The sequence below is a fragment of the Passer domesticus genome, unplaced genomic scaffold (assembly GCF_036417665.1).
Source record: "Passer domesticus isolate bPasDom1 unplaced genomic scaffold, bPasDom1.hap1 HAP1_SCAFFOLD_134, whole genome shotgun sequence".
In the NCBI taxonomy this organism is placed as follows: domain Eukaryota; kingdom Metazoa; phylum Chordata; class Aves; order Passeriformes; family Passeridae; genus Passer; species Passer domesticus.
In genome coordinates, this window is record NW_026989926.1 from 22,741 (window position 1) to 41,160 (window position 18,420).

An 18,420-nucleotide genomic window follows, 5' to 3' on the forward strand; every position below is an offset into this window, starting at 1 on the left:
AAAAATATTTCTAAATATTTCTAAAAATTAAAAGTGAAGAAAAAATAGGTTTGCCTTTTCAGGATTTTAATACTATTTTGTAAAGTCCTTAACTACTACACTACTCGGGAATAAATATTTAGGGATGTCTCTCTACAGTAAATAAATTTTAAAATATTTTTTCAAAAGTCAAATTTCTAAAAATGAAAAACAAAGAAAAATAGTGTCACTTGTTCTCAGGAGCCCCATGCTGCTGCCTGCCCCCGGGCTCCCCCATCCCCTCGGGGCCCCGCCGCTGGGCACAGCAGCCCCTGCCTGGCTCCTGCCTGCCCACACCATGGCCATTCCCAGCTGCCCCTGGGCACGGAGCTCAGCCAGTTCTGCTGCCGGGTGGGCTTTGCTGCTGCTACCTCCAGACACTGGGGTGACAGCTCCATCTCTGTAGTGCAAGAGAAGAAGGGGCCATCGCCTACCCTGGCGGGGCAGCAGGGCTTAACTCCAGTGTTGTTTAGAGGGCAAGGCCAGGGAGCTGAGGGGCAGAGGAAGGGATGTGTTGGTCTCAGGAGGGACTGGAGTGTGCTCAGCTGGGCCTGGGGTCTCCAGAAGAACTTGAGAATTGGCTGGGATGGGATGCAGGGAGATCAAAAAAGGGATGAAGTCATCTTGGGGAGACCCATGGGGAGAGCAGGTGGCAGTGGGATCTACAGGGTAGTAGGAGGTTTCCTTGTAGATGGCTGTTCTTGGGTTCCCTTCACAGAACAGGTGAGAGGGCTGTCCAGGCCCTTATGACGGCCAGAGGAGCAGCTCAAACTGTCTGGGAGTGAGGTGCAGCCACCGTCTTTAAACTCCTGTCCAGAGGTGCTCCTGTGGAGAGAGGAGGTGGCTGAGGCCCCAGCTGCCAGTGGCACACAGGGAGCCTCGTGCACAGCAGGGCCCAGAGCTGGCAAGGCTCCCCAGCACGGCTGGAGCTGCTGGCACAGCTGGGCCCAGCTGGACAGCTGCCCCTCAAGGCCCCGGCCAGCAGGGCACGGCTCTGGGCAGGGTCCCTGGCCAGGAGCGGGCCCCAGAGCGCCTCTGCCTTTCAAGGGCAACCTCGGCCCTGCTCTTTCTCCTCCCCACCTCCCTCTGCCTCTGCCGCGTGCCCCTGGGGCTGCTCTTGGCCAGGCAGCCTCAGTGGGAGCCAGCACTGACTGCTGCCCCAGTGGGCCCCCAGGACAAGGCCCAGCAATTGAGAGGCCAATGGAAGCACTGGGCAGCAGCAGAACCCTCAGCAGAGTTATTTGGACAACCATGGACTGGCCACAGCACCAATGCAGCCTCAGTGGGAATGCTTACTGTCTACATTAGACTTTCAAAAGAAACTCTTTCAGGGAAAGATGACCACTCACCATTTCTTCTTCCAGTTACACCAGATTCTGACACAGAACAATATGAGAGTAAGGTCCAACAGAAGCAGGGCTGCCATTAACCCTGCCCAGCAGCCTGTTCCCATATAGAAGACACTTCCGAGGCCTTCCTGGGCATGGGGAAGACGTGTTGTGGTGCTGGCTGCATCTGTGGGAGCAATGGGGAGTGTGAGCCCCTGCTGTGCTGCACTGCTGAGCTGGCAGCACGGTGGATATGGGCAGGACATTCTCTGTTTCCCCCAGAGCTGGGGCCTGCAGGCACCTTGCCGGCCCTTGGCACAGGCTGTGCCAGCCAACAAAGCCCAGCAGGCCGGGAGGAGAGCCCGGGGGCAGCGCAGCTGCTTGGGCAGTGGCTGCTGCCAGGGACAGGGGCCAAAGCCATCCCTGAGCAGCCACTGCAAGCCCTGGCCCTCCCTGCCCCGTGACAGCTTCCCCAGCCCCAGGGAACAGGCTCAGGCCCTGTCAGGACCCAGTGCAGCCCCTGCCCAGTCGGGAGCCAGGGCTGGCTCTGGCCCTGGGCTGGCGGCAGGGCTCCCGCTCGGGGCTGCTCCTGTGCCTTGGGCCTCTGGGCACTCAGGGCCAGCTCCGCAGCAGCTGCAGCGCCAGGGACGTTGCTGCAGCAGTCCCGTTTCCCCGGGGCTCTGAACGAGTTCCAGAGGCCTGGAAGCCGAGGCGCCACCAGCTTTGGCTGCTGCCGGGCCGGGCAAGGGCAGGCCCTGGGGGAAGAGCTGCTGCCACACAGCCCCGGCCAGGGCTGAGCCCGGCACAGCAATTACCTGCTGTGCCTGTGCCCATGTCTGGCATCGCCTTCCTTCCTGCAGCAGGGGCTACCCATGGGGAAATGCTTCCTCCAGGATGTGCCTCCTTCTGCACAGATGTTTGGCCCATCACTTCAGACAGGAAAAAGGACAGTTGGATTAGATGGAAGACTTCCTGATTTGGGTGCCGGCATCTTCAGGATGTCATGCGTGTTAAACATGGGGATAGGTTTCAGAAAATGTCTTGGCTTTCAGGGCAGGGTCAGGGCTCCCCTGTTTCCAAACAGCTGCCATGCCTGAGCCGCAGGAGCGGTGAGGGGATCGCGCAGGGCGAGGGCACACACGTGCATGGTTCTGTGCTGGCACCTGCAGCGATGCCCCCCTGGCCCAGCTTTGGGCTCTGATCTGGCAGCTCTCCCAGGGGAAAGGCCTTGACCTACCCTCAGCATCTCCCAGAGGCTCAGTCCTGGATGTGGGTTGGGAAGCTGCACCACCTTCACCAGCAGGTTCAGCTGCAAAGAAAGGCAGGACAGAAGAGCTCCTGTGGCACTGCAGGAGATCCTCAGGCTGCCCACAAGGCTCAGCCCTGGGGCACAGCCCTGGGCCCAGCCCCTTCCCTCTCTGCTCTTCTCTGTGGCTGCACAGAACACATGGAAGGACACATGGGCATTGCACAGGAGGAAGATGGACAGCTAAATGCTCCTTCCTCCCACTAACAGTGATCCTGTGGGATCCCTCAGGGCTCCAGAAGGGAGCAGAGGAAATTTTCCATATTCCATCAACCTTCAGATGATCTTAAGTGAAAGGGCAAATGTATGAGCTCTTGACACCTGCTCACTGCGTATTCTCTCAGGAAAGGTACATTGAGCACTTGCCTCCAGGATTTCCCATGAGTCTCAAGCCATAATCCAGCAGGTTTCCCAGATAATCCATGTCTTGTTCCCAACCTAGAAGTTTGCAAAGATCAGAACCATTTCCATGATGTGCTGGGATCCCCTTCTGCCTCAGGGAACTGGGCACTGCATATAGGTCAGGTAAGGCCATGGGAGCCAGATGTGAATGGACAAGGCCAAAGCTGCTCAGGGGCCTGGGGAGCTCTGGGCAGGCTCATGGTCAATCCCCATCCTCTTTGCAGGCCCTGTGCAACATCCCTGGAGAGGTGCCTGGAGCAGCCCAGGGCCCGTGGGGGTTCTCTCAGTCGCACAAGGAAAATGCTCCTTGAATCCCTGGGGAGAACTGCAGCAGGCAGTGCTGCAAGTATCCCTCGCAAACTCCCTCCTGCCTGTCCTCCCAGCCACCCTTCCTCCATCTGCCCACGGAACAGCTCCCACAGCCCAAGGGGACCCAGCCAGGCCCTCTCAGGACACGCTGGAGCCTTGCTCTGCCCCTCTGTCCTTTCCCCACCATGGGCACCCCGTGCAGTCACTCCCAGGTTTCAGGACATGTCTCCCATAGAGGGACCCCAGCAGGACTGCTCAGTGCCCTGAGCCTGCTCGGGATAATTCCTCTGGGTTGTGCCCTCACTTCCAGGCAGCAGAGAGAGCAGCTCAAGCCTCAGCAGGGCTCAGGCCCAGAGGCACAGCAATTACCTCCTGGGCCTGTGCCTGGCATCGCCTCCAGTCCTACAGCAGAGGCTGTCATGGAGCCACTGCTTCCTCTGGTAAACGCCGCCTTCTGCCCAGCCTCTCCATCCACTTCTGGAGAAAGGAAGAGGGACGGCTGGATCAGGTGGGGCTGTTCCCCACTGGGGAGGTGGTGCCTTCAGCAGCCAGTACTTGTGAAATTCATGGTTAAGGATCAGGAATCCACACAATTTTCTGGGTAGGCCAGGGTCCACTTTCATGATAACACCCGCCCTTAGTGATCATCCTGGAGACTATGAAATTTCAGGGGATCTCTGGCTCGTGGTGCAGTTTGGGCTCCCTGTCAGCTGATGCCAAATGCCTTCCTGCAGAGGCTGGGCAGAAGCTGCAGCCAGGTCAGCCTGGGAAACAGCCCTGCAGGGCGTGAAAGCAGCAGCGGGGCAGCGAGGCTGCCATGGATCCCTTCCCGCTGTGCCGGGCACGGCGTGTCCAGATGTGCAGCCAAAGGCCCCGGCTGCTGAGTCCCAGGGGAAGCATGAAGGAAATGCACCCACCTTGTCCTCCTCCCTGCAGCAATTCTTTCAGCATTTGCCTCATGTTTTTGGATGGCTCATGGGGTTTCTGGTGTCCTGTAGCTTTGTTCTTTCCCCTCGGAGGACCTTAGAGCAACAGAGTTCCATTTCCCAGGAACGGATCCCAGAAAAGCAGGGCTCAGCCTGTGGGGTCATCAGGGACACACTACTCACCCCTGCCATGGGAGCTGGGCTTTTGTGTAGGAATCAGCAAAGCAGCTAGACAAGTCCTCCCTGCAGACACACCTGGAACACAAGAGCCACAGAAGCTTCTGTCACCTGATTCCTGCCAGGTTCACAACAATTATTCCTTGGTGGCACACTGAGAACATACCTGACGGTGGCTCAGATAGGACCAACACTTTATGCAGCCAAGCTAATGGAGAAGCCTTCCCAGACACCTCATCTAGAAGGGAGCAGAGATCAGACTCATCTCCATGGTGTGCTGGAGTCCCCTTCTGCCTCAGGGAACTGGGCACTGCAATGGGGTCGGGTAAGTTTGTGGGAGTCGGACGTGAATGGATAAAGCCAAAGCTGCACAGCAGCCTGGGGAGCTCTGGGCTGGCTCCTGGTCACACTCCAGACTCTTTTCAGGCCCTGTGAAACATCCTTGGATGTAGGAATGTAGGAGAGTGCCCCCTAATTACAGAGTGGCAAAGCTAACCTTTATCCCCCAAAAAAGGAATGAAGCCCAGAAGTTTCTCCCAAAGATCAGGTGACAAGCCACCTCAAAGGACCCCAGAGGCTTCAGTAAAAACTCTGGGTCACCTAACTGGATAGAAGCCAAAAAGTCCCGCCTGACCCATCAGGTAGAAAAGGGGAGGACAAAAGAACCAAAGGGCTTTTGTGAAGGTGTTTATACCAGTGGCAGACTGCTGTACCTGCATCGGATTTTTCTGTTTGTTATTTTGCCTTTTATTAAACCTTTTTGTTTCTAACACTGCAGCAGAAGCCATCCTGCTCATTATTTGCCTCCAAAGGTAATAGCTGAGCTATCCTTGGGTGTGCTGGGTTCCCTTTTTGAAGGTTTATAACACCTGGCCCCAGAAAAAAGAACCCAGCACGTGGCGCCCGGACAGTATTTCTCCTATTGAGGAAGATGGTCTAGGGATTTTTTGATTACCTCCATCAAAATAGGACATTTTTACTTGGTATTTGTGTTTTTGAGGGAGCAGGCCTGCACCTGAGTTTTTTGTCCCTTTAAAATAGAAAACCCAGAAGAAGGGATTTGAGATTGAGAGGGAATCTCGAATCAAAGCCTCATACTGGTGAAGAGGAGGCTGTAATCGGAGACGGGACTGGAGCAGCACCGCAGCCTCAGAGGACTCTGTCGCTCAGCTCAGCTGATTTGTCACTGTTGTGACCCAGGACCTGGGAAGAATTTCATACCAAGAAGGACAACTGGAAAACTCTGGTGAGTGCCACCATGGGAAATCGGTTGTCTTTAGCTGAGCAGCATTTTTTTTCATATTTCAATTATAAGTTAGAAATTCAAGATATTCAGTTTGACAACAAACAGCTTAAAAAGCTTGTAAAATGGGTCTTAACAGAGTTCCCAAATTCAGACATGTCTCAGAAACTCGATCCAGACTTCTGGGATTCGGTCGGACTGAAATTACGTAACATGGAAAAGAATAAGAAGTCCAACTTAAAGCTGCGTCCAATATTCAGGACAGTCTTAAAATTTGTAACAATGGAAAGTGCAAAGCAAGCAAAGAATGCACACAAGCAAGCAAAGATCAGGGACAGGGCAGAATGCAGGCAGCAAAAGCAGGACCGGGAGGAGAGGAGAAAGAGGAGTTCTGAGGGGACCCAGAAGCCTTCCCTTAATCCAGTCGAGAACCAGAAACCCCGGAGGAGTGGCCGGGAGGTGGCCAGGCCAGCTGCCCTCCCCCTTCCCCACCCCCGTCCTGGGAGAGAGGGGAGCAGACCAGCACTGGCCAGGCTCCTCTGCAAACCACATCTTTCACAATCCCTGCCATACCTAAGTCCTCTGTATTCCCTCTGAAAAGCTGCCTTTGGCGCTCGAAATCGGTGAATTTTGGCAGTACAATGGAAAAAAGCCGAGCCGATTGTGTCCACTCTGAGAACAGAGGAGTTCATGGCAGACGCCATGATGGCCCCGGCCCAGCCCCGCCCTTCGTGGGCGTGGCTCGCCCTCCTCCTCGGGCTCCCAGCAGTCCCTGCGTGGCTCCTCCCTGAGCTCCTGCCCATCAGAGCAGGGACACGCCCCTTTTGTGGGCGGAGCCTGGGTGGTGTCCCCGCCCCTGCTCCCCGCCCACAGCCCGGGAGGGCACGCCCCCTCCCCGCCGAGCGTGGGAACCGGATGTGATGCCCGGAAGTCACCCTGTCCAAGATGGCGGCGCCCATGTCAGACACCTTGCCGGAACAAGAAACAAATTATTCCTATGCTCCACAATGTAATTCCAAATAATCTAAGGAAGAGTTTAACACACAAGGAGTCACAGATACCTGGCAGAGGATAAGAAAGGATGCAGTTCAGGAAGGAGAGTGGGGAATTGCATCAAAGTTAAAAGTTTTTCCTGTGAGGTGCACAGCAGGTCCTGCACCGAGAGGGAGCTGGCAGCAGATCAGTTTTGCTGAGTTAAAAGAGATTTGCAGAGCCTCTCGTTTGTATGGTAGCGATTCTGCATATTTCAGTAGTCTTTTACAAGCCACCTTTACAGCAAATGTATTTACTCCACACAATTTAAAGCAGCTTTGCACATCCCTGCTGTCCCCAATGGAATTTTCTCTGTGGGAACTGGCATGGAAACGTTTGTTAAATGACCTTTTAGGAGGTTATGCAGGAACTCCAGCCACTGCAAATTTGACTATAGATCAGCTCTCAGGTGAAGGAGCTCATACAGATCCTCAAACACAAGCCCGGACTCTCAATTAACAAGTATTACAGGATATCAAAGAAGCAGCAAAAACAGCTTTGTTACAGGTTCCTGATGGCAACAAACCAGAACTAGATTTCACAGAAATAAAACACAGAATAGATGAGCCTTATATTAAGTTTTTGGACTGTTTGAAAATGGCATTAGAAAAGCAAATTCCAATAGACGGAGCCAGACAAGAGTTATTAAAATGGCTCGCAATTTCTAATGCAAACCCGAGCTGCAAAAAAGTATTAGGTGCATTGCCACAGGGTCCTGAGCCCAGCCTGACCCAGCTCGTGGATGCTTGAACCGCCTGGGCACCCCTGAGCCTGCAGCAGCCATGCAGGCAGAGGTGCTGGCCAGTGCCATCACAGCAGCTCAGGAAAACACCCCAAAGCAGCAGGAAAAAGCAGCAGAAATGCAAACACAAGCCCTAGCAGAGGCTCTAAGAGCATTCAGAGGTGCAATTGAAAACCAGCAGACTCCAAGGGACACGTGCCATTCGTGTGGCCAGAGAGGTCATTTCAAAGGGGATGTCCTGGGGCCCGCAGAAGGCCACTGCCCAGAAACAGTGGATGCAGAGGTTTCTGTCACGTGCTAACAGCTGTCACCCAGCACAGGGCTGTCCGTGCCATCTGCCGGGAAACGTGCAGCCCGGCACGGGGCAGTGGCTGCCATGACACAGGAACCCTGCACCAGGGGCAGAGAGCACCACAGGCCACCACGGTCAGAGCTGCAGCACGTCTGTGCAGGACTGCCGACCACAATGTCCCCAGGTGCCAGACTGGAGCTGTCCCCAGCCCAGCCAGTGGTGCTGACCAATGCCATTGCTCACACAGTGCCCACAGGACAGCTGGGGCCTGAACCACAACCACGTCAGTTCCTCATCGTGGGAGTGAGCAGATCCCATGCAGAAGGTTTTTATGTCATTCCAGCTGTGCTCTCTGTCACCTGTTCACAGGAAATTACAGTGTTGGCTTTGTGTCCAGACCCTCCATGCTTTTTACCCAAAGGACTGACCACAGCACAAGCTTTCCTCCTACCAGAGTCCCAGAACAGCACAGCTGCCATGGCCTGGACCAGGCTCATCAGCCGCGGGCGGCCTCAGCTCACCTGTGTGCTGCAGCCCCTCGGGCAGCCATCACCCTCAGTGGCCTGACAGATCCCGGAGCAGACGGCATCTGGCACCGGAATGGCCACAGGACTGGGCCACGGTGCCTGCGCTGGATCAGCTGACAGCTATTGGTGGTCACTGTGAGAGCTCTCGAAGCTCCCACTCAGGCACATTTGAGGGGCCTGCAGGTCGTGTTGCCACCACAAGACCATTCGTTGTAGGAGCTGATTTTGTCCTTTGGGGCCGGGGCATTTTGTCGCAATGGGGTGTGAGGTTAGAAACTGGATTTTAACAAAAGCTGTTGATGGACATAACACTTTAAAACTGACATGGATATCTAATACACCCGTCTGGGTCAGCCAGTGGCCCTTACCCAAAGAGAAACTTGCTGCTTTAGAGCAGTTGGTACAGGAACAGTTAAACAAAGGTCACTTAACTCCAACTTCTAGTCCCTGGAACACCCCAGTTTATGTAATCAAAAAGCCAAACAGTGGGAAGTGGAGGTTGTTGCAGGATCTCAGAAAAGTTAATGAAGTGATTCAAGAAATGGGTTCTTTACAACCAGGTTTACCCTCTCCTGTTATGGTTCCAAAAGATTGGAAGCTGTCTGTTATTGATTTAAAAGACTGTTTTTTCAATATTCCTTTGCATCCAGATGATGCACCAAGATTTGCATTTTCCATCCTATCCATAAATCAGCAAGCACCCTTGAAAAGATATCATTGGCTTTCTCTACCAGAAGGAATGAGAAATTCCCCGAGTATATGCCAGTGGTATGTTGCAAAAATACTTTCCTCAGTTCGTGCACAATATCCAAATTCTCTCATATTACATTACATGGAAGATATTTTAGTAGCAGCCAAGGACCAAGCATCAATGCAGGAGACAACAGATCAGGTCATCTCAGCAGTGGAGAAAGCAGGACTCGCTGTAGCAAAGGAAAAAATACAGACACTTCCTCCCTGGAAATATTTAGGATACAGGATGACAGAACAAACGGTAACCCCGCAGCCACTCCAGCTAAGGACAAATCCAAAGAAATGGAATGAAGTGCAGCAGCTCGTGGGGACTCTGAACTGGCTTCGTCCACTACTAGGCCTTTCAAATCAGGACTTGGCTCCTCTGGCAGACTTGTTGAGAGGAGACACAGCTTTAAACTCACCGCGAGAATTCAACAAAGAAGCTCAAAATGCTTTGGACAAAGTGATGAGAGCCATCCAGTCACGTCAGGCTCATCGGTATAATCCTAACCTGTCTTTTTTGTTTGCAGTTCTAGGAGAGAGTCCACAGCTTCATGGTTTGATATTCCAGTGGGATCTAGAGAAGAAGGACCATCTGATAATCTTAGAGTGGGTTTTCCTATCGCGTCAATTGGGTAAAACTATAACAACTTGCCCTGAAATTATTTCACAATTGATTATCAAGGCTAGATCTTGAATGCTTTCACTTGCAGGAAAAGATTTTGCAGAAATCTTTCTGCCTGTCACATCCATCTATTTAGAATGGTTAATTCAAAATTCAGAAGTCATGCAATTTGCTTTGGAAAATTTTGCAGGAAAAATTTCAGTCAATTGTCCCAAACATGAGCTATTAAGTTCATCTTTAAAATTAATTCATAAGCCTTTAAGAAGTAATGCACCCCTCGAGGCAATCACATTTTTTACAGACGGTTCTGGGAAGTCTAAAAGGTCTGTGATTGCTTGGCAAAATTCAGAGACAAAAAAATGGGAATCAGATACCGAGGAAGTAGATGGTTCTGCACAGATTACAGAGTTAGCAGCAGTTGTACGGGTCTTTTCAAAATTCACATTTCCTTTTAATTTAGTAACGGATTCAATTTACAGGTGTGGTGGTGGTGGTTGCAGGTGTGGTGGAAAGAGCAGAAGGATCTCTGCTGAAAGAAGTTTCTGATGATCAGTTATACGGTTTGCTTAAAAAGTTAATCCTACTTCTTTCCATTCAACAAGAACTTTACTTTGTAATGCACATTCGCTCACATTCTTCTCTTCCAGATTTTTTAGCAGAAGGCAATGCCATGGCTGATTTGTTAGCCGTGCCAATCCAGCACACACTTTTTAATGTTATTGAACTCTTCCTCTGTTGTTGTTGATTTAAGCTTCCACTCACCTTCCCTTCTTTTGGGTACCACTGTGCTTTTTCTTGATGTAATCCATTTAAAAATGTCTAGGGGACCTAAACTGATACTGTCCCATGGCCAAATTTCACTTAAGTGTGTCCCCCTGCACACTCAACAATGAGTCAAATTAAATTCTTTTGTACCATATTGATAAAAAAGATTATTTCTGTATATTTGTCCCTCTCTATCCCTTTGTCTTTTCAATTGCACTTCTTTCTCTTTGAATGTATCACTTTCCTTGTGGTTTCACTTCCTTGTTCAAAGCATACCCATCTTTCTTTCACAGGGCACTCTCCTGACATCCTCTGGCTTGGGTTTGCAATATTTTTAGCCAGCCCATATAGTTTATTTTCTTCTTTACAGGTTGTTAACTGGGAGTGATCGATGCATTTGGGATTCATGTCTGTGTGTACTCTGATGAGTACACGTACTGTATCTCCTCTATACAAGGGACAGTAACACTTCTCACAAGTGTTTCCTCCACTTCCTCCAAAGTGGGTGAGTAGTAGCATTGCTACCAGTGGGAGTCTGGTACGGGCTGGCCTCCTCACCTCTCGAACCACAGGGGTTTTCTCGGTGCCCAGAGAGTATTTCCTGGAGGTAGTTCCCAATCCAGTCTTGCCTCCCACTTCTGGTTTTCCCTTCTTCTGGAGACATTCTGCCATGACCTTTATTGTACTGACTCCCTTTCTTCAATTTGGTCCCAATTAGGGTTGCAAGGAGAGTGCTCTATGGAACAGTACCAGAAACTGAGATCTTATTTTGATTGTCATTCTTAGCTGAACAAAACTTGACCTTGTACTATAACAAACATTAACAAGCTTTAAGGATTTAAGGATAACAATGTAGATGCTTCCCGTGGGGGGTTGTGTTCAGGGTTGCGCTTCTTTTGCTGTTTTCCTCAGGACCAATTTCAAGTCTTTATTGTCTCTGCTGCCTATAGTCCATTTGCTTGCCTCATTTGGGGGTTGTACTGGACCCTTCACTGGACTTGCATGTGTTCACCCCCGCTCCTTTGTTCTTCCTGCGGTGTTTGTTGTAAGCAGCACCTGGAAGGGGCCCTCAAAGCGAGCAGTGAGTGGAGAGGTTTTCCATGATTTAATCAATACCCAGTCTCCTGGGTTAATACTACGTATTTTACAGTTCAGTGGGGAAGTTTGGGGAAGGTGTCCCTTTTCCCTTAGTTCTTCCAGGGTTGCTGTTACTGTTTCTAAGTATTTTTGCATTGTCATGCCCCCTTCTAGATGTTCCCAGGTACTGTACAGGGTAAGCAAGAAAGGCAGCCCAAGCAGCATTTCATAAGGAGAGACCCCTAGATCTGTTCTGGCTCTTGTTCTTATTTGTAATAGGGCTAGATGTAAACATTTGACCCAGTTCTATTGGGTTTCTAAGACCAATTTTGTTAAGATATGCTTTAAGGTTTGATTCACCCTCTCGCCCTTCCCAGAACTCTGAGAGTGCCAAGGGGTGTGTAACTCCCACTTTATTCCCAGGGCCCTGATGACTTGTTGCAGAACACTGGATGTAAAGTGGGGGCCACAGTCCAAATCAGTAAGATTTACTAGCCCATATCTCAGAAGAATTTCTTCCAAGAGAACTTTTGTCACAGTTTGAGTTTCTTGTGGGGAACACTTCAACCCAGTGGGTTAGGTGGTTAAGTATGACCAATAGGTGTTTATACCCTGGGGCTGGAGTAAATTCAGTAAAATCAACCTGAATACTCTGGAAAGGTCTTATGGCTAATTTCCTCCCTCCTGGAGTTGTTTTTCACATTACCTTTTTGTTGACTTTTTGGCAGGTTAGACATTCTCCTGTGATGGATCTGGCCATTTCATATATTCCTGTCCCCATGCAATATTTTAGGAAATGATCATATATTCATTGTGTTCCCCAGTGAGTTAATTGGTATATCTCTTCCATCACTTTCCTGGTTATTATTCAGTTGAATATTTATCATCCATCTGGGGTCCAGTACTTTCCATCCCCTGTTTTTACTGCTCCCATTTGCTCTATTTCTTTTAGCTCCTTGTCCTTGAAAACTGGAACCCCCTCTTCCTTTATTTTCCCCTGGTCTTTTTTTACCCTTAGGACTATGACTGAGTCCAGCATTTCAAAGGCTGCTTTTTTGGCTGCCCGGTCTGCTAATATGTTTCCTTGGATTTCAGGGGTATCCCCTTTTTAGTAGCCTTTAATATGGACTGTGGCAATTTCTTTTGGTCCTCTGAGGGATTCAAGTGCTTCCCTATCAGACTTTCATGTGCCAGATTTTTCCCCTTTGAGTTAAGGTATGCCCTCTCTGGCCAGATTTTTCCAAAGGTATGAGCTATCCCAAAGGCATATTGAGAATCCATGTAGATTGTCCCTATATCATCTAATAAATCAAAACCTCTCTTTAGGGCATATACCTCGCAGTTTGTGCAGAGCAATTTGAGGGTAATTTCCCTTTTTCTTTGTTTTCCTCTGCTTCAATAATGGCGTATCCTGATGCCCATTTTCCCATTACTGTTTGGGAGGATCCATCTATATACTGGATCCTTCCATATGGTAAGGGGTCTTCTTCTAGCTCTTCTCTTACATTTGTTTGCATCTCAATTAGCTCTATACAATTATGATCTAAATTTTCCATTTTTGGTTCCCCGGTTAAGAATTGAGCAGGGTTTCAAGCTTTTGAGGTGACAGTCTCTAGATTCTTGACATTCATTAGGGTTATTTCATACCTCAGGATTCAGCTGTGTGTTAGCCACTGAGGAGTTTTTGGCTTAACACTGTCCTCAAATAATGGGATGTGTGTACTGAAATCCTTCCATTTAATGTAGGATTTGGAGTGTCTTCTAATAAGGTAGCTGTGGCTGCCACAGCTTGAATAGAGGCTGGCCACCCTCTTGCAACCGCATCCAATAATTTTGACAGATAAGCCACCAGCTTCCTGCTTCCCCCCCAGCCTTGGGTTATCACTCCATATGCTATCCATTCATTAACATTAACAAACAGATCAAATGGTTTTCTTCAATTAGGCAGACTCAAAACTGGGGTTTTCATCAATCGAGCCTTTAAGTCTTGGAACCGTTCGGTATCCTCCAGAGTCCAGACTACAGGTTCTGTCCTTGTTAATTTTTCATACAAAAATTTTACAGCTTGAGTATACTGATCAATCCATAATATACAAGAGCCCATTAGACCTATTATCTTTCTTAGTAAAAGTTAGTAATTTCTCCACCTTCACTTTGTGGGAAATTGTGGGGGCAAAAAAGTTCCAAGCAAAACAGGGCTCAGCTCAACTACAGCCCTCAGGTTTTGCATAGAGGATCTATTTAAAAAGCAGTGAAACATCATCCCAGCTGTAACTTTCTGTTGTTAAGGGATGCTTCAAAAAAAACATGCAGAGTGTACTTCAAAGTGGTCCTTAGATGAAAAATTACCCCATTTTGGAGCAAGCTTTAGATACTACAACGATGAATTTAATAACCTATCCTTTACTAGTCAAAACAAGAATTTGTTATCAAGATTCCTGCACAATTACCTTGGTTTACAAAATTCAAGATCCTTTATGCTTCCGTGCACCATCACTGACAACATCCAGACAATAAAAACCATGTTCCCAACTCCCCAGTGGCTGGTTTTTCATGTGAACCATAAATAAAGATTATTAAAAGGGAAAAAATCATTGAAGAGGATATATATTTAGAGAAACCTGCAGGAAAATAGGGGCAATATCAATTGTTTTGACCACAAAATCCACTAAATTATACACATTGTATACAAACATGGAGAGAGATATTAAATAAAAAGAAATTTTAATAAAAAGCACAGCTTATTGTTGGTTCTCTTTTTCCAAAGAAAGGTTCACTTCTTGAAAGCTGTGAGAGACATGTGATTTCTTACCCATTTATAGGGCTAGCTTTGAATTTTTATGTGTTAGACAGTAACTCTTCTGTAACTTTCACACACACGGAAAAAAATATATTTAGTTCCCCAAAACAACGACTTCAAACAAGTTTGCAACCACTCAATACATTCCACACAAAGTGCACACATGGTCAGACTTCCATTTCTCTACAGTTCTGGCCCAGATCAAAAAAAAAAGCAAAACATGCACTGAAATCTGTCAAAGTTTCATCCGAGTTGAAGTACAATTGTGCCGAGTTGCTGTCCGAGGTTTTTTCTCTACTCCCCCGGGCGGGGGAGGAGGCTGCACCGGCCGAGCTGTGGCACAGCAACTGACAGCCGGGGGGGCACTGCCCAGATGCGCCGGGGGCGTCCGGGCAGCGCCTCAGCAGGAGGCAGCAGTGATCAGCAAGAAGGCGAAGTAGAAAAGAGGGACCCGAATCAGGGCAAAGTCCAGAGTGCTTTAATGTCTCCAGGGAACGCCAGCCGAGTCGGGACCACGAGGCAGGGGTACAGCCGATTAGAAAGGGACGGAACATAGAACATTTCAACCAATGAGAGAGAACTTGGGAGGGAACAAACTCGTGACAAATATGCCGGCTCGCCAATAGGGAATGCGACAGGGAGGGACCCTTGTTCCCGATCCAGTCACCCACCGAGGAGGGGAGAACTTTCTGGAAATAGGGAAAGGGACAGTGGCTGATGGACAGGAACTCAGGGAGGGATTGACAGAGGGTAACCAGGGGAACAGGGGTGGAGACAAAAAACTGACACTCTCAAAAGGAGGGGCTGCCAGGGGGGGTGGGGGGGGGGAACCCTAGGACCGAACCGTTATAACTTTAGGGGGAAACGGAAGAAACCAAATGAACCCTGCACCACAACACAATTGCAATAGTCATCAGATATTTAAAGATATTTAAAAGTCATATGCAGTACACAGTTACTTCTTAATTATTTTGTGGAAGATTGCTGATATATTCACTTGATCTTATTTAAGTTAATCCAAATTCCAGTGCACTGATTGTATGCTATAATGTGTATCATTGAAAATATTTCTGAAAAACCTCTGAATTAAAAACAATTTCATCTGGTTTTAAAATGCTTTCACAAAAATGTACACCATGTCCTTGGCTAACAACAACAGTTAAAAGGCATAAAGAAACTGATAACTTTTTTATTATCTATGTGCCCATGAAACAAAAGTGCAGGACATCTGGAACAAGCTGGATACTATCTGAACCTGGGGTTTGGATAAACCCCTCATAGCAAGTGAAGGCACATGAAAACCATGGACCTAAAGACATACCATACTCTGAAATTTTCCAAAATTTTGACGTTGAGAGCTGCATTACAGCCACATACACTGCTTAAAATTCAACAGTCTATGATAAAAAGATGACTTTACACTAAGAAAATTTACTCTTCATGGTAAAACCACAAGTGTTTAATTCCTTAAAATTTACTCTTCATGACAAAACCACAAGTGTTTCATTGACCATATTCTTTGGCTGTGGGTACTTGTCCTTTACCTCTCCTAAAGTTTGTCCCAGCTACCTTCCACAAACTACTACCCCATCATCCCCACCACACAGAGGCAGCCCAGTTGCCCACTGCTAAATAGATATTTATACATAGACAACACGAGGAGAAAGGCCAGTCCACATGCTGTGGTTCTTGTTTCCATGTGAAGTTTAATATGATGATGGTTTCCATTTTTAGAGGGCAATTTTCTGAACTGATAGGCAGATCTGAATCATCTGTAAATAACAGTGTCTTCAGCTTGGCATCAGCTCTCTTCTCTGCAGCACTAACCTTTGTTCTTGCCCTAATGACTTCTCAGCCATAGTTTTCCCCAGACTCTAATAATGCTAAATTTAGATCACAACAGATATTTTTTATTATATTCTCTGGCATCTTTGCACTACAACCATTGCCTTACATTAGCTGCACTTTTTTAGCTCCACTGCTTTTACTCCCATAGCTCTTTTTCCAAGAGTGCTCTAACAACTAATTATGTGAGCTAACAGATAAGAAAAAAGTACTTATTTTTTTCAGACCCTCATGTGAATATAATCATATTGTTAAGTAGATTTTACCTACTTTCATCCACATATTTATTTTGAAAAGTAACTGAAATGGGATAGTTTAGTCTTCATTATCATACAGGATCAAAAACTTAAATACAGCAGATTTTTATTTTAGACTGGAAAATAAAATTTAAAAAAAGGCAAAAAACCCAGCAACAACAACCCAACATGGGAATAAGAAAACACTGGAAATCAAAAATACTCCATAGGCAAATGTAGTGAACCTTAGGAGTTTTTGACATATATTAAATTGTTAAAAAAAATTAAAAAAAGCTTGACCAAAACATTGTTTCCAATTTGTGGAATTAAGTCAGATGCAAAGAGCACTGAAGTCAAAGCTTCTTTTTGACATACTTCAAGGGGCTCTGAATTAGACTGTAAGTAATAACCTGCTTCAACTTTAGTTTCATGTTATTTTGTACATTTAAGCTATTCAACATCCATAATTCTTTGATAATGACAGTTCCGCTTTCTTAGGAATGACTGATTTTTAGTCGACATCTGTGTTCCTTCCTAAACCTACCACAGTAAAAGAACTACTTTTCAGCTTGGTCTAACTGGACAATTTTTTTGAGAAAATTATGTAACACAGGCCCAGCATGGAATTCTTTTAACATGAGAGGCCTAAAAATAAGCAAAGTCTTCAGACTTTACAAGGTCCCCTGGGTGCTGTGGTGGGGGGAACAATCATCACTGATGACCTGTAGTAAGACCTGAGCCTACTCAAGCCCATAAACCTGTTGATGGACCTGTTCCCATTTCTCCTCTTCCCACCACAGCCATGCCTGACATGGACAAAGTCCCAGCCAGCACCCACAAGGACACCGTCCCCAAGTGAGGGGAGTGGGGCACGCAGAACTCACCGATTGTGAGGTCACGGGCACATCTCCAGGGAGGCCTGAGGTATAACCGTTGCTGTACATCAACATTGCACTCAGAGCTGAGGACAGGATCCCGAGAGGGAGCTTGCCCAAGGCTGCTGAGCGAGTTTTGGTGTCTCTGAGACATCTCTCTTCACTCAAGGAAGGATTGGAAGGCTTTGTCAGGAGGAGAAAGGCCGGCAGTGCTGTGGCACAGACCGTCCAGGCATTCCTCCGTACCCACAATGGTGCAGCAGAACGCTGCTAAGAAGCGTCCCCCTGGCAAGGAGCGAGGTGAGAGCCAAGTCTCCCTCCCCACAGATGGCAGAGGGGGAGCGGCCAAGAGCAGCAGAAAGGGGAAACAGGAGATCCACAGAATCACCCCAGAGTAGAGGCCCTCCTCTCATGGGCCAGAGGAGCCAGGCTGGGCTGTGGGCACCGGCACTTCCCCTGCCCTTTAGCCAGCCAGCAGGGCCTTGGGGACAATGCTGCAGGGACATTTCCTGAGCTCTACAAGGTGCTCACTCCCCCTGCCCTCTCTCTCTCTCCCCAATGCACACCGTGTCACCGGGCAGAGGCAGACGCAGAGAGCGGCAGCTGCCTCTCCGGACATGCCAGGCCGGACCAGGCTCGTCGCCGTTCATGGAGACAGCAAGCACAAGACTCGGGCAGCCAGAAAGGAAAACGCATCCGGCTCAACCGCGTGCCACTGCTGCGTGCTGAGACCAGCAGCCCCAGCACCGCCCCTCAGGCGGTGTCAGGGCAGTCCCAGGCCGTGGGGCTGGTCACCAGCAGCAGCTTGCCCTGCCGAAAGCAGGGCCTGAAGCGAGGCCACCCACGGGGAGACACGGAGCCTCAGGCACCCAAGAGCCCACTGGCAAAGCGCCGCAGGTTGGAGGATGGTCCAGCCCCTCAGGAGGTGTCAGGGTGGTCCCAGGCCGTGGGGCTGGTCACCAGCAGCAGCTTGCCCTGCCGAAAGCAGGGCCTGAAGCGAGGCCACCCACGGGGAGACACGGATCCTCAGGCACCCAAGAGCCCACTGGCAAAGCACCGCAGGTTGGAGGATGGTCCAGCCCAGAGTGCTGGTACCACCAGCCAGGTGGCATTGAGGCTGTCCCAGAAATCTCAGTCATCCAGGAAACAAACAGCCCCAT

General features: G+C 48.9%; 1 long non-coding RNA gene across 3 annotated transcripts; it reads right to left on the bottom strand.

The window, feature by feature from the left end:
- Positions 1-373: 373 nt before the first annotated feature.
- LOC135291850 (uncharacterized) lies at positions 374-17,546 on the bottom strand. Of its 3 annotated transcripts, none has more exons than XR_010354525.1 (7): positions 17,270-17,546; positions 4,473-4,544; positions 4,281-4,385; positions 3,733-3,840; positions 2,162-3,090; positions 1,368-1,533; positions 374-843 (listed from the first exon to the last, which is right to left on the bottom strand). It is a non-coding gene; the product is annotated as an uncharacterized LOC135291850 (long non-coding RNA). The 3 variants fall into 3 exon arrangements; XR_010354523.1 differs by lacking the exon at positions 17,270-17,546 and adding an exon at positions 6,283-6,409; XR_010354524.1 differs by lacking the exon at positions 17,270-17,546 and adding an exon at positions 6,283-6,409 and having other exon boundaries at positions 4,473-4,704.
- Between the last annotated feature and the right edge of the window lie 874 nt (positions 17,547-18,420).